We start from the raw sequence: 14,088 nt of genomic DNA on the forward strand, positions 1-14,088 counted from the left end.
GAAGACAAAATGGATTACTATTTCCTTCAAAAATGATATTTTATTACAGCTTCCTCACTTAAATGTCAAATGTATAATAAGTGCTGCTAATTGACATTTTTTTTATATTGTGGGCAAAGAGCTGATATCAATAGCGTCAATGACTCATTTAATTTCTTTAAACTAAACAACAAAATTGAATAAGGAGCAGACTGTATTACTCAGTTTTCGTTATCAAACAGTTATTCATAAATAAAATCCAAATCCAATTTCAAAGCACTCTATCTTGTATGAAAATTTACGGTTTGAATGGGAGCTTTTGATAGCGGTTAGCTGACTTTAAGCTGTCATATGAATGGGTTTATGTGTGTTGTTTCTTTATAAAAAAAATAAAAAATAAAAAAAATGAGACGCATTACTATCTAACAATAACTCAAGTGCTAATATGCTTCTCCAAAACACAATACAAACAGACACTTGAGACACTGATTAGCATATTCGCTAACTAGCTTAGCGTTCTGTGCTAAGTAGTAGCGCATTTTCAACAAAGAATACAAACAATACAATTGGCTTCATTTACTCACCTCTGACGGAGGCACACTGGATCTAACAACACAAAAGACAATCTAACTCCCGACACTTCGTAAAGTCGATTCAGCAACCCAACCTGAGTGTAGCAGACTAGAAGTGAATTCTCTCTCCCTTTTTCTAATCACTGACGTGGGCCACGCCCAGCCTAACGTTACCAGAAACAAAGACCTAAACGGGACAGCTCATAGCTATCGGCAAAAAACGATGATTAAATTCGTTGGCAACTAATTTATTAATCGATTAGTTGCTGCAGCCTTACAAACAACCTTTCACATGAATAATTACACATATAGAGAATTTGGAGCAGGGGTCGCGTTAACCGAATATTTTCCGTCGTTGACCGGTTTTTTAAAACGGTGACGGAAAAAACTGAAGTCCATCCGTCATTTTGACAGGTTGCAATTCACACCCCAGACCACAGGATGGCGAGTGAGCATATTAATTAGCTATTGTCTCTCTTGATGCATGACGTCGTTGGCCTTACCCGGAAAAATGCCCGAACTAGCATTCAAGTGTAGCAAACACAGAAACGTTAGGAAGCTTTGGAGAGCATTGTCTAAGGCTACGTTCATTCTACAGGTCTTAATGCAGGAATCCAATTTTTTCGTGTTTTTCCGACTCGAGTCAGGCATTAACTTGACGGTCTGAACGGGACAAGTCGCATAGAAGTGGACCATTTCAAATCCGATCTGGGTCATTTTTGTATGTGGTTCAAATCCGATCTGGGCCACATTTTTCCAGACTGTCGCGGCGGTCTGTACCGTCCAGTGTCCCAAGTCCGATTTCAGCTGTGCATTATTAGCGCCTAGCTTGCAGTGAACACGGCTTTTTGGGAAGGGCCGGGCTTGACAACAGTCATAAAAAAATTAAAATGGGTTGAGGATAAGCATGAGAATGATCGGTTTTCTCTCTGCTCTATGTGAGCTATATTTCAACATTTCCTACACGGCCGAGAGTCGGGAGTGGGGTCTGGCTGCAGCCCGTCTTGGAGAGTCGGGGAAAACTGCCCGTATGTGTGTGTGACATGCACGGACAGTGCGTGCATGCTATCGATCCATATAAACTGTGAATATAAGCCTAAACGGGGATTATTTATGTCTGTTATTTGTCTCCTCCTTTTGAAAAGCAAAATATGATATCCCTGGAATGACGGATGACTTGTCATTTGTTTTGATGCTTCTGCGCACCGGCGCGTGTCGGACTGCGAATTAAAGCGCATGCGTAATACTTGAATGGTCTCAATGGACGAAAGTAGTCTGAACGGTTATATAATATAATGTAATGTTTTCGTTGTACAAAATAACAAACAACAAGACAAATGGAGCTTTTGATCGCAAAGTAACAATTTATTTACACATAACTAAACTATTGAACTGTTGAAGTATTTGCGCACATAACAACGGGGAAGGCTCTCGGCTGCTCCCGGTTGAATGAGGTGGCTGCCAGTAATCTGATGAGTCCGGATCAAGATCGGTCTCAATTTTTTCATTATCTTCATCGTTGGTTTCAACCTCGGGCTAACGAGTAATGCAATGTGAGCTCTGCAGAAGCCGTGTGGAACCTGACGCTGTTGTGGACGTCACCGTCTGTCTCATCAAGATAGATTTTTTTTTATCCTTCTTTGACAATGGTTTTCTTTTGAAAACACTCCTCCAGTGTCGTTTGCCTTTTTTTTCCATTTGTTCTCCACATTTTTCTCAAATTCTCACGCGTCTTCACAAGAACCCTCCAACTTCCGTTTCCTGACTATTTTTTTTTCACTTTCTTTCTTGGCCCGAGATGAGTTCTTACCAAATGCGCTACTGACCTCCAGTGGCCAGTTCTATTGCTTTAAAATGGGTTTTGAGCTTTGTGCATTGTATCTTAGATACATCTGAACCTATACATGCCTCTTACCTCATTGCCTGGCGTTGGCGGCCACTACCGGCCATAGACGTTCAATCCGTTTGAAGTGGGAGTTCATTCGCTGCCACCCTCCCAGTTCAAATGGATTGGACGTCTACTAGTGATAAACTCATTCCAATTCACAGCAGAAGCTTGTTTTTCTGTTTATTAGTTGTTTGTAGAATATCCTAGAATGATTTCCTGACCAATGTATCGATAATCGTTGTATCGCCATATCGTCAGATCATCGTTATCGTGAGCTTTGTATCGCGTATCGTATCGTGAGGTACCAAGAGGTTCCCCACTCCTACTTGCTAACCACTGTGCCACCGAATTACAAATATATCTTTGTTAAGATAGCTATGCCAGCACCTCAGAGTGACAAGCAGAACAATTAAATCTGCTTTCATTACATGGCAGAAGGTATGATCAATCTGTGTGTCCAACTGTTGCAATTCATACAACAGAACAAGACACGGCATCCTGCAAGTATATCAGCTCAGTTTAACAGGCCGAGATTCCATTAAAAAAAAGTGCATTCATGAGTAAATTGAAAAAATACTGTCATTATTACACAATTCATACTTTCCGTCCAGGTTTGCCTGATGTTGCATTGTGATATTTAGCAAATATATCATGGGTGCTTTGGGTCGAATGTTGGTAGACACTGCAGTAGATAACCACCATTTTTAGTTTAATAAGGAAATCTCAAGAGTTAATAAATGATGACAGGCCTAGCTTCAGACAATGACTCATCTTTCTCAACATAAAATATTCGTCATTCATCATGAAACATCACTTCCTCTTGTTCACAACTATACACCTAAGCTTATGATGACCTAAAAATGGTTAGTTACAGTAAAAAGACATGGAAATTGGAAACCCATTACAGTTTCCACTTCTACAATTATATGATAATTAATTGTAACTGTGGACCTTTGGTTGTAAATTTTGGCTTGAATTTAATTTACATGACTCCTGGCGATGCCTTTATTGAAAAATGTTTTTTTTTCTGTGGTGGTCCGTTCGTGAGTAAAGGTGTGGGTTGTGGGGTGCTAGAGCAGAAAATACCACACCCTGACTAGTCAATGATAAGTCGCAGGGTGCATCAGCAACTGTTCGCACGCAAATTCACATTGTCACCAAGTGGAAGTGAACCCCCCCTTCACTTAAGTCATTTGAATGAACCACAAAACTCTCAATGACTTGACTCATGAAATTGAATCATCATTGATTGATTCATATTTAGTTTCTACTATATTTTCTAGAGGTGCAACAATTAATAGATTAATAGACAACTAATTGATTAGCAAATTAATCAACAACCATTTTGATAACCAATTAATCGTTTAGGACCTTCTTCAAGGTATCCTCTATTTTTAAGACAAGTAATTCTTATAAGATAAATGTTAGTATGAGTTATAATAATTTGATATTAAAACCCCTCTTAATGTTTTTGTATTAATAAAGTTTGTAAAATTATTTTAAGTGATAGGTCGCGAGTCTTGTTACGTCGCAGTGCGTGACGTTACTGGTCCCGATGCCGAAATTCCAGCGTGTCAATAGTTAGCTTTCCCAACATGTCGTCAGTTCTACCCTTCCTATTTGAACCAGATCTGAAAAGTGAACAGCAGGACAGCACTGTCGGTCGTTCACAAGACGAGCTTCAGGGAAAAATGCGTGCAGCAAATACCTGATAAGACAAAAGTTGGGCAAAACTGGTGATGCACTCGCTGTCTCAATGGCAACAGAGCGACAGAGTGCTATTGGGAACTCGGGTTGGGAGCGAGAGTGATGGGAACTCCGGTTTTATTAGCAGATATTCAAGGTAAGCATATTGCGTTTTCAAACTTATCCCAATATAATTATGTAGATTGTTAGCATCCAGAGCTGCCGTGTGCTTAGTTTACATACAGTACAGGCCAAAGAGCACACCTTGTGTAATCCATGTCTTGTACATTGTAACGCGTGGTAGGTAGGATACATGTATATAAGTACCAAAAAGGGGAGAAGCGTCCACTTATGCACATTTATTCACAAAAAATATTTCCACCTTGACCACTCTTCACTGGGGAGCTCAGCAGTACGCAAACCCGTGTTCCCTGACGAACTCCAACATTGTTGTAAGGTCCACGTCAGAGTCACTGTCGTCACTGTAGCGTGCCATAGTGCTTTAATTATTTAGTATGATTTGGGGAAAACTCCCACGAAGAATAGTCAACAAAAAAGATCGCAATAGTAATCCAAATCCGCGTTTTTTACTCACTCGAAGATCCAGGAATTAGACCGATCCCATGGCAATGTTCCAGCCGCGATCAGGCCGTCGATTCCACAAAATAGACTGATCCGAAAAGCCGCGGTGGGACCGACGAATCAAAACAATGGACAGATCCGAAACCAATATTGCAGACGCGGTGGGACCTTACTTGACTGAGGATCCAGGAAAAATGTTCGGGCGCCAGTTGTAACGCGTGGTGGTGGGTAGGATACGTGCATACAGGGACCAAAAAGGGGGAGAAGCTTCCACTTATGCACATTTATTCACTAAAAATAATAATTCCACCTTGACTACTCACTTCACTCCCCTTGTTTCCATTTGATTGGAAATTGCATCCAAAAGCAGCACATCGTGGCATTTTACTTCGCGAGTTTAGGCAGCAATAAACAATTGTTGAACGCGCTACACATTTCGAAAGATGCCAATGACGTCATCACTGCGAGCCCGCAAACCATGGCATCAACTAACGGTCAAAATATGTACTAAATATGATAAAATATTGCCATTGATTTAACATTTTATGTGTTTCTAACAATATATTTTAGTACGAGAGAACAATTGTGGTTTATTAGAGCCACATGTATTTAAGTTAGAGGATCACTTTCAAGTTAAACTTGTCTAAATTCTTGACATTACAACTAAGGGTGTGACAAAATATCGAAATGGTGATTTATCGTAATACTTTGTATCCCAAAAGGTTATCGATATGCTCCTGCAAGAATCGAGATATCATTTTAACCCTTTAATGCCTGCAATATGAAGCAATTGTCAGAGAATCACAAAATTTGAAAAATAAGGTGTTAATGAAACCTTTTTTTCAAATTTGTAAAAAGAAAAGTCAAAATGAATATGTGTAATAAGCGCTCTAATATCTATAACCCTTGCTAAATCCTGTTTCTTTTTCTCATGGAACCTGACTTGCATCCATCATTTTTCTTTTCCAAAAAGAATTGTCAAAATTCCGAATTAGTCTCAAAATCATGAAATTTTATGTGTATCAATTGATATATTTGGCTATAAAGGGTTAAAAATCTGTCAATGTCCAAAAAAAAAAAAAAAAAAGTTGCTACCAAAATCTTCCACGATAATAGTGTCTCAGTTAACTCTAAGGCTGCCTTGACTGCGCTTGACACCCAATCCATTTAGACTGGGAACGTTCGTCCATTCGAAACCACAGCATTCACAGTCATTCTGTTAGATTTTCAGGGCATTTATAGGTCACTTGATGTTCATTTTAGGGCATTTCCAGATCAGGAGAGTTTGAGTCACTGCCTATTCATTTGGGTGATTCCCAGGTCTGTAACACAAAATGAAAAGGAAGTGACCCATAAAATACCCCAAAATCAACAGGAAGAAATGAACTTAAATGGCCCAAAATTACCTCATTGCCTGGCATTGGCTGCTACTGACGGCCATAGATGTTCAATCCATTTGAAGTGGGAGGGATGGCAGTGAATGAACATCGCTGCATCCCTCACAGTTCAAATGGATTGGACGTCTACTAGTGATAAACTCATTCCAACTCACAGCAGAAGCTTGTGTGTGTGTGAAGCTTCTGTTTATTAGTTGTTTTTAGAATATCCTAGAATGATTTCCTGACCAGTGTATCGATAATCGTTGAATCGCCATATCGTCAGATCATCGTTATTGTGAGCTTTGTATCGCAAACCGTATCGTATCGTGAGGTAACAAGAGGTTCCCACTCCTAATTACAACACATATATATAACTAGGGTTGTTCCGATCATGTTTTTTTGCTCCCGATCCGATCCCGATCGTTTTAGTTTGAGTATCTGCCGATCCCGATATTTCCCGATCCGATTGCTTTTTTTTTTTTTTTTTTTTTTTTTGCTCCCGATTCAATTCCAATCATTCCCGATAATTTTTCCCGATCATATACATTTTGGCAATGCATTAAGAAAAAAATGAATAAAACTCGGACGAATATATACATTCAACATACAGTACATAAGTACTGTATTTGTTTATTATGACAATAAATCCTCAAGATGGCATTTACATTATTAACACTCTTTCCGTGAGAGGGATCCACGAATAGAAAGACTTGTAATTCTTAAAGGATAAATGTGACTTTGTATATTGTGACTAAATATTGCCATCTAGTGTATTTGTTGAGCTTTCAGTAAATGATACTGTAGCCATTTAACTGTTCTGCCCAAATGCATGATTGGAAGTGCAACCATTACTGTGCGTAGTGGCACCAATTGATATATCTTCTCTGCGTTGGGAAGTAACATAGGGTGTTAAGGAAAAGATCAGCAACTGCTGTTCTTCCCCAAATTGCTTCTCACGATAGTTCTAATTGTTGAAAGAGGGATTTTAAGGCTGTAGCCAATTAAAAAGAGGCTCCAAAGACTGTCAGAATTCTCTCTACTCATTTTACGCTGTCTGTTAGCTCTATATATAGGTAAAACGGCGCCATTATAGATAGAACGCAGCAAGGCGTGAGTGGGTCGTGCAGCGCATGCGTTAATTGCATTAAATATTTTAACGTGATTAATTTAAGAAAAATTAATTACCGCCGTTTACGCGATAAATTTGATAGCCCTACTTTAAGCCAAAACTAAAGACTCTGGATGAATGTAAGACATTTTGTCTGTAACATTAAATACAATTAGAAAACGATTTAATAAAAAAAAATATATATATACAGTATATATATTAAAAAAAAAGGCATGTCCGATATTTTTTTGCCGATTCCGATACTTTGAAAATGACGTGTGTCCCGTTCGATCGGGACATCTTTATATATAACTTCTCAGTTCTAAATGCAGTATTATCAGATTTCTTCATTAGATTTTTCTTAAGTCAAAGTAGCACATGGAAAAAAAAAATTCTTTGGAAAACAACAATTCACATTTTTGCAAATTTTCAGACATCTTACTATACTATCTAAACTAGCTTCTTAATGAGGCTGCAACAACTAATTGATTAATGAATTAGTTGCCAACAAATTTGTTGATCGATTTTTGCCGGCAGCTATGAGCAGTCCTGTTTGAGTCCTTGTTTGTGTGTAATGTGAGGCTTTATGCATGTGTGCTAGTGATTAGAGTGAGAAAGAGAGTTCACTGCTACACTGAGATTAGGTTGCTAAATCAATAATATTACAAAGTGTCGAGAGTTAGATTGTCTTTTGTGTTGTAAGATCCGCCAGAGGTCAGTAAATGAAGCAAATTGCATTGTTTGTATTCTTTGTTGATGAGACGTTAATACTTCATAATACGTAATACATAATCGCTAACCTAGTTAGCGATAATGCTAATCAGTGTCCTAAGCGTCCGTTTGTATTGTTTTGGAGAAGCATATTGGTGCTTGAGTTATTGTTAGATAGTAAGGTTGAAAGTAAATTTCTTTTTATAAAGAAGCCACGTACATAAACCCATTCATATAACAGCTTAGTGACAACACAAACTTCCATTCAAACTGTAAATAGCCATAAAAGAGAGTGTGCTTTGAAATTGGATTTTGTCTTCATTGTTACTTACAACATGCCTAAAACAACTTCAAGTTAAACTGTGAAGGTAATTGAAAAAAGCGACATTCATCCAATTAATCGTTTAATTACCGTATTGGCCCGAATATAAGACTGCCCTGCTTATAAGACGACCCCCTCTTTTTCAAGACTCAAGTTTGAAAAAAGACTTTTTGAACCCCAAATTAATTTTTATACAGAAAATAATTACAATTATTTTTAATTAATTAATTAATTAATTAATTTAATTATCCGAAACAAATGATTATAACAATATATTTGAGAGAAAAAGCATGTTATTTTGCCTCATTCAATTCTTGATATCTGAACATTTAAATATGTAAACTAAAGTGCAATCACATTCGTAAATGAATGGCATCTGGTTTTTGGAATGTAAATAAACCAATCTATTGTGATAAAACAACAACATTGCAATAACTGCATTAACCATCAAAGTGAAGTCTAACTGTAGTCTTGAAACAAATCTGAATAAGGAAAAACATTGTAATAAAATAATGCAAACTGGTTAGACTTGAGAGTAGCTGAGATCTGTCATGACAGAACATCACTAATATCTGGCGCCATCTAACGTTGTGAATGGGTATAATGTCTAGACCGCGAATATAAGACGCCCCCCTTCTTTTTCAGTCTTATTTCAATGCAAAAAACACAGTCTTATATTCGGGCCAGTACGGTAATTGGCCGATTAATCGATTATAAAAATAATCATTAGTTGCAGCCCTAATATTATCTGATACTTTAGACAGCGGAAACCAGAAATTTTACATACATTATTTGCAGTGTTCATCCAGCAGCCACCCTCCGAGGGTTTCTCAGCTAGCTGTGTATCATGCAGCAATGAGTCCAGCTGATTTTCAGCGAAGATATCTTATGCCAAGGTTCAGGACTTAAGGCTTAGCCGCCAAACAGATTGCCAAACAGACACGCCTCTTCTTTGTGTGACATTGTTGGAAATGGTGGCCCGATATAACGACTAGGCCATCATTAATGTCCGACCCTAGCAATTGACTGCAAAATTTACTCTCATTTCATACAACAGTGCATTCAACCAACTTCTGCTCTTGATTGATGAAGCAACATCACAAAAGTGAAGTTGCATTCTAACATGCTGCTATCAACAAGGTGGACGCCCATTTAAGGGTGTTGAAGGTTTTCTAAGGCAATGACAAGAACACACTACAAAAAGCAGTCAACTCATTGCCTGGAGTGTTTGGCTTTGCAAGTGTTTCTGTTCATTTGTCGCTGCACTTCAATCACTCTCCCCTGCAGAAACAATCCAAGCTGCAGCTCATTTCTCCCCGCTAAACAAGCTCTTGCCCAGCAGGGCTTGGAGGCACAAAAGTCATACCTCTCTACAGCATTAGTTCTTTCAAAGGGATTGTGCCACTCAGTTCATAACTGATCTACAGAGCAGCCTCTTTTTCTATGAAGTAAGGCAGAAAAGCCTGAAACATTTGGCATTTACAGTGCTGTAGTCTTTGTATACTGTCCAGTCAGCCATAACTGGGAGGTCAAAGAACTCTTGCGTGCTCTGAAATGAGCGTATTGGAGACAGCAGGCTTTTCTTTTATTTATCAGATATTCAGCAATATGTGTTTGATTTACTCTCGGAATGCTGGATGAGTCAACAAACTTGCTGATTCTTTTCACCTTTGCTGTGCAGCTTATTCACGATCTGCTTTTACAATGTACCACACAAGGACATGAATGATCAGGGTGGAAGACTGAAGTGCCCATTTCACAGCAAAGATCTCCGCAGGCAATAAACATTAGAGTATGGGACCGCAGGAGTTTGCTTGTGGCTACTAATACTTTGCGCAACTTAACTCGAGCAAATCAGTTTCTTCTTCAATCGTGTCAGAACTACCAGAACGGCACTAGCGCGCCACATTTGAAGGGAATGTGACGGTGACTGCTGATCGGCTGTAAATGCATTGACAAATTATCATGCCTAAATTGGTGCAAATTTGCCTCTTTCAAATACACCTGCTTGCATGTGTTTGCTAATTTACCAACACCAAGTCTAAAATGCATACTTACAACGACGCGCAGTCTAGATCTGCGCTGGACAAGGAATTGAAGCCAAAGAACCTAGATTTTCAATGATGAGTGGAGACTTTTCCAAGGATGTTTACAAAATGTTTGGTGAACAGACACTTAGGCTAGGTTCATACTGCAGGTCTTTATGCACGAATCCCGATTTTGTCGGTTTTTTTGTGACTCAATTGAGGCATTAACTTTACTATCTGAACAGGGCAAGTCGCATAGAAGTGGACCATTTAAAGTCCGATCACTTTCATATGTGGTTTAAATCCGATCTGGGCACATTTTTCTAGACTGAACTGTCAAATCTCCCAAATTGGTATTCATGCAGCAATTACGTCAGCAAAGGGCGAGATCAGCACGCAAGACTGCAGCGATGTTGCTGTTCATTGGTTAGAGCCCAGCTTGAACTCTGCTTTTACTACCCAGGAGGCGGGCTTGACCCCAGTCATAAAAAAAAAAAAAAAAAAATACAATGAAGAAAACGATAAGCCTCATAATGCTCGGTTACTGTGCACCAAATAAGCAATATCTCAGTATTTCTTACATGACTGAGTCAGGGCAAACAGACGCACATAAATAAGGCTTATGTGTGTGCGTCATGCACGCACAGTGCGTAGTTATTTGTTTGATACTTCTGCGCATGCGGGTCAGTTTGCTCAGCGCATGTTGGACTACGAACTGTCATTAAAGTGATCCTCTAACTTAAATACATGCAGGCTCTAATAAACCACAATTGTTCTCTTGTACTAAAATATGTTGTAGAAACACATAAAATGTTAAATCAATGGCAATATTCTATAATATTTAGTCCATATTTTGATCGTTAGTTGGCGCCATGGTTTGCGGGCTCGCAGTGATGACGTCATTGGTATCTTTCGTGTTCAACAATTGCTTATTGCTGCCTAAACTCGCGAAGTAAAATGCCACGATGTGCTGCTTTCGGATGCAATTTCCAGTCAAATGGAAACAATGGGAGTGAAGTGAGTGGTCAAGGTGGAATTATTATTTTTAGTGAATAAATGTGCATGAGTGGAAGCTTCTCCCCCTTTTTGGTCCCTGTGTGCACTATCCTACCCACCACACGTTACAACTTACTAGCACCCGAGCATTTTTCCTGGATCCTCAGTCAAGTAAGGAATCCGTCTATTTTCTGGATCCGACGGTCCCACCGCGTCTGCAATATTGGTTTCGGATCTGTCCATTTTTTTTGATTCGTCAGTCCCACAGCGGCTTTTCGGATCAGTCTATTTTGTGGAATCGACGGCCTAATCGCGGCTGCGACATTACCATGGTATCTGTCTAATTCCTGGATCTTCGAGTGAGTAAAAAATGCGGATTTGGATTACTATTGCTATCTTTTTTGTTGACTATTCTTCATGGGAGTTTTCCCCAAATCATACTAAATAATTAAAGCACTATGACACGCTACAGTGATGACAGTGACTCTGACGTGGACCTTCCAACAATGTTGGGAGTTCGTCAGGGAACGCGTGTTTGCGTACTGCTGAGCTCCCGAGTGAAGAGTTGTCAAGGTGGAAATATTTTTTGTGAATAAATGTGCATAAGTAGAAGCTTCTCCCCTTTTTGGTACTTTTATACACGTATCCTAGCTACCACGCGTTACAATGTACAAGACATGGATTACACAAGGTGTGCTTTTTGACCTGTACTGTAAGCACACGACAGCTCTGGATGCTACATAATTATATTGGGATAAGTTTGAAAACGCAATATGCTTACCTTGAATATCTGCTAATAAAACCGGACCGCATACACTCTCGCTCCCAACCGGACTTCCCAACAGGACTCTCTCGCATCACCAGTTTTGCCCAATTTTTGTCTTATCAGGTATTTGCTGCACGCATTTTTCCCTGAAGCTCGTCTTGTGAACGACCGACAGTGCTGTCCTGCGCTTCACTTTTCAGATCTGGTTCAAATAGGAAGGGTAGAACTGACGACATGTTGGGAAAGCTAACGAGTGACACGCTGGAATTTCGGCAATGGGACCAGTGACGTCACACACTGCGATGTAACAAGAATGGCGACCTATCACTTAAAATAATTTTACAAACTTTATTACAACAAAAACATTAAGAGGGGTTTTAATATCAAATTATTATAACTCATACTAACATTTGTCTTTTAAGAATTACTTGTCTTAAAAACAGAGGATCCCTTTAAGACCTGCAGTATGAACCTAACCTTTTTGAATGTTATATTTTGAAAACAATGATGATTATTAATTTCCTGAAAAAACTTGATAATCAGGACTCTTACTTTCAAATGGATTGTGTATGTTACTCATTTGATCACCTGGATGCTGTTGTCATCCCATTTGATTAAACTGATTTGCTGACTTGCAATTTTTGTTGTGTTCTAAATACACAAATTCTGGAAGTTTAACTGATTGATGTTGTAATAACAATGTTCGCAACAGGGCACGGTCCCTATCCAAAATAAAACATAATTTACAATCATAATTTATTTGTAGGGGTGTGATGTGGGAAAATATTACATTATGCTTTTGTGATGTATGATTGCTTCTGTGACATAGATTGTAACAACTTCTATTGTTTTTCACCTTGTTCCCATAGTTAGGAGACGCACTTGAGAATCTCACGAGATAACTTGTTTTGCACCATAGTATTGTTTTGCTACACGCCTGGGTCCCATAGTTACACGCCTGGGTCCCATAGAGATAACTTGTTTTGCACCCATAATATTTACCATTTGATGGCATCCGTTGCAGCACAGCTCATTTGTCTCATTTGAAAAGCCCTTTTTCAAGGGGGCTGAACCAAAAGTAGCTTGTGATTGGACGGGGCCGCGCCGCTCGGGGGCGGAAGTTGGCCTCTCCGCCTCCGAGGGGTGCGTCCTTACAAAACCGGACATTTCCGGGCGACCCGTGAGGTCCACCAGCGGGGTCACGTACAGATCGCCTGGCTTTTGTCCTTTTGACGCTTTACTGGAGTGTTGTTGGCTTCCCACTCGTTTGTCACGGTAAGCGATTTTCATTTCTAAGGGACAACTAGTTGTGCTGTAATGTAACGCGGGGATTCTGAGATTGACAAACTCAAATCTAGCATCACGTCACCATTTGTTTGCTTGTTTTTGATAGCTGTTGCTTGCTTTTGTGGGATTGTAATCAATAAATCTCATTTATTCTGCATTTTCTAATCAATAAACATCGTCTATTGAGCAAAAGTGAGCCTGTTACAGATTCACCGCGAACATGGAAATTTCGGAAAACAGGGTGTGACAAAATATCGAAATGGTGATACATCGTGATACTTTGTATCACAAAAGGTTATCGATATGCTCCTGCCAAGAATCGAGATATCGTTTTAAAAAGGTGTCAATGTCTAAAAAAAATAAAAAGGAACCAACGAGTTGCTACCGAAATCTTCCACCATAATAGTGTCTCAGTTAACTGTAAGGCTGCATTGACGGTGCACGGCGCAGATTCCATTTAGACTGGGAACGTTCTTCATTCGAAACCATAGCATTCACAGTCACTCTGTCCGATTTTTTTTGCGCATTTACAGGTAATTTCCTGTTGAGTTTGAGTCACTGCCTATTCATTTGGGTGATTCCCAGGTCACTTCCTGTTCTGTAACTCAAAATCAACGGGAAGTGACCCGTAAAATACCCCCAAATCAACAGGAAGTACTGAAAATCAACAGGTAAATTACCTTAAATAGCCCAAAATTACCTCATTGCCTGGCATTTGCTGCCACTGACGGCCATAGACGTTCAATCTGTTTGAAGTGGGAGGGATGGCAGCGAATGAATGAATG

General features: G+C 39.3%; 1 protein-coding gene across 1 annotated transcript in view; it reads left to right on the forward strand.

Annotated features, from left to right (window-relative positions):
- The window catches only part of cdk4 (cyclin dependent kinase 4), a 50,593-nt gene that overhangs the window by 9,914 nt on the left and 26,591 nt on the right, over positions 1 to 14,088 (forward strand). The window lies entirely within an intron of this gene.

The sequence above is a fragment of the Corythoichthys intestinalis genome, chromosome 9 (genome assembly GCF_030265065.1).
Source record: "Corythoichthys intestinalis isolate RoL2023-P3 chromosome 9, ASM3026506v1, whole genome shotgun sequence".
Classification (NCBI taxonomy): domain Eukaryota; kingdom Metazoa; phylum Chordata; class Actinopteri; order Syngnathiformes; family Syngnathidae; genus Corythoichthys; species Corythoichthys intestinalis.